This window comes from Littorina saxatilis, linkage group LG1, assembly GCF_037325665.1.
Source record: "Littorina saxatilis isolate snail1 linkage group LG1, US_GU_Lsax_2.0, whole genome shotgun sequence".
Classification (NCBI taxonomy): domain Eukaryota; kingdom Metazoa; phylum Mollusca; class Gastropoda; order Littorinimorpha; family Littorinidae; genus Littorina; species Littorina saxatilis.
In genome coordinates this window covers 96,610,474-96,613,502 of record NC_090245.1, presented here as the reverse complement: position 1 = coordinate 96,613,502, position 3,029 = coordinate 96,610,474, and positions in this window count along the sequence as shown.

Here is a 3,029-nt window from a genome sequence, read left to right as displayed (position 1 = left end):
TATGTGACACGCTTGCTGCAAACAGCTCGTGAAGACACATTTTGCGAGCAATACCTTTGGCGTGATCTTTGTCAACTTGTGCCACCACTTTTTTCCAGTCCTCCAGTCTCTCTTGCAAAGGGGCCACCAGGCTGTCTAGTATTGAGCTGAAAAACATCAATACACAAAACTGCAGGGACTGCAAATGGAAATGGAATGCAAGGAAAAATATGATTTAAACAAAGCCGTCACTCATAAAATGAGACCAAACCTGCGGTCGCCCACTGAAAAATTCGAACTGAAAGTGACAGACAGAAATAACCGCTGACTGTCAAACCTTGAAGATTGACATGTTTTCAGCGTGATCAATTACTACACCACCCACACCCAAAGGCAGACCTACAAATTCGTAGCAATAATATGCCCACGCGCATTCACATACACACACACACACTAAATCTCTGTACCTCCTCCCACCCCGTACTGCACCCTTATCTCTCTACACAGTAGTGTCAGAGCAACAAATGACACACACAGATCACAAATAGCAAACACGTCACACATGTGTATTCTTTTACCTGGTGAGTGCCTTGAGGCATGTTTCTATACTCCTGTGTCTCATGCACAGACGAGTGAGAGCGGAGCCAATCTCTTTCGTAGCACCTGCACACACAGTAAACATTGCCTCATAAATAATGATGTTGATGGGATATAAAGTCTGCATGCAAGATATATAAGGTCAAAAGCATCAAGCTCATCTAACAACACGTTGAAAAGGGTGTTAAGCTTCATTGCCTATGCAAACTAAGGTGCACACCGCATAATGTAGGGACGAAAATGGCCTCTGAAGTGCCCGTTCACTCTGAGACATTTCAGATGATCCGAGTCAAAAATGCGGTGCAGTTGGCAGTTGCAAAACCTGTTCCACTTTGTCGTTCATAGTGCACAAGGATGTGATAGAAGAGACGCGGGATGCACAAATATGCATGTATTCACAATGTCAATACGTGAACTACATGAAGAAGCATCAAGGTTCTTCTACCTAAAGTTCTGCCTGGCAGGTGCGAACAACAATTTGCTGTACTTGTGTTAAAGCTAGCAATAGCATGCATTTACATTTGTTGTATCAAATTCAGCATGTGTGTAGTATTATGTGATTTGATGCTGCTCTGCCTTCAATCATTCATTTTGTGATATGATCTGATTATTTACCGAATACATTTATTGTATGTCTTGAGCCCGAGGACAAATTGCTGTTTGTATCTCTTGGAACAAACAACAACAAGTCGCGTAAGGCGAAAATACAACATTTAGTCAAGTAGCTGTCGAACTCACAGAATGAAACTGAACGCAATGCAACGCAGCAAGACCGTATACTCGTAGCATCGTCAGTCCACCGCTCATGGCAAAGGCAGTGAAATTGACAAGAAGAGCGGGATAGTAGTTGCGCTGAGAAGGATAGCACGCTTTTCTGTACCTCTCTTCGTTTTAACTTTCTGAGCGTGTTTTCAATCCAAACATATCATATCTATTTGTCGCTGCCCTACACGCCACCAGGCGTGAAAGGCAGTAAGTAAGTAAGTATATCATATATATATGTTTTTGAAATCAGGAACCGACAAGGAATAAGATGAAAGTGTTTTTAAATTGATTTCAAAAATTTTATTTTGATCATAATTTTTATATTTTTAATTTTCAGAGCTTGTTTTTAATCCAAATATAACATATGTATATGTTTTTGGAATCAGAAAATGATGGAGAATAAGATGAACGTAAATTTGGATCGTTTTATAAATAATTTTTTTTTTTTTTACAATTTTCAGATTTTTAATGACCAAAGTCATTAATTAATTTTGAAGCCACCAACCTGAAATGCAATACCGAAGTCCGGGCTTCGTCGGAGATTACTTGACCAAAATTTCAACCAATGTGGTTGAAAAATGAGAGCGTGACAGTGCCGCCTCAACTTTCACGAAAAGCCGGATATGACGTCATCAAATTCAAAGACATTTATCAAAAAAATGAAAAAAACGTCTGAGGATATCATACCCAAGAACTCTCATGTCAAATTTCATAAAGATCGGTCCAGTAGTTTAGTCTGAATCGCTCTACACACACACACACAGACAAACAGACAGACAGACATACACCACAACCCTCGTCTCGATTCCCCCCTCTACGTTACAACATTTAGTCAAAACTTGACTAAATGTAAAAATGGAACTGTATTGCATGGTATCATATTGTATTGTATTCAACCGTTTGAACCCCATCAAACACACTGAACTTGTACTGTCGCATTGTATCCTACTGTATTGTATTCAGCATCAAACATAATGCAGGAAGGCACGGGATATCCTGCTCTCTCATATATATATATAATATTATACCTCTTATCTATGCAAAACATGGTTTTATGCTAAAATAAATACTGCAGCTGAGGTACTTATGTATTATGCCTAACTGCATGGTCCAACAAACCAATGCTATGCAAACACAGGGGATTTAGCCCAGGATCAAAGCACTTTTGTGAGGGGAGGATTACACCCAGAATCAGGCTTAAACACATGCTGGCTGAAGGCTCTACCTTCTGCTGTCATCTTTTATTCTCTGCCATGTGTTTTGAGAGGGCAAAGCTGACATGCTGATGCAATATGATGCAACCTTCAACGAGGAGGGCAGGATACACACACACACACACACACACGCATTGTCGTCATCATCATCATCATCAATGGGTGATGAAAGTGTATTGTTTCTGGTTTGTTTATTCAGCAACTTGTCATTTTGAGCTTCTCGGTGTCAACTTTTACCGCTCCATGACAGCATGATTGTGCTGATGCACGATACATTAGTGCAATTCAAGCTGCCGTAAACCTACACTGGCCCGTTGCAAGCTTCAAGCGCCCCAACCAATTTCTCGCTGACACATACACACGAACATCTCTCTCTCTCTCTCTCTGTCTCTCTCTCTCTCTTTTTACATTTAGTCAAGTTTTGACTAAATGTTTTAACATAGAGGGGGAATCGAGACGAGGGTCGTGGGGTGT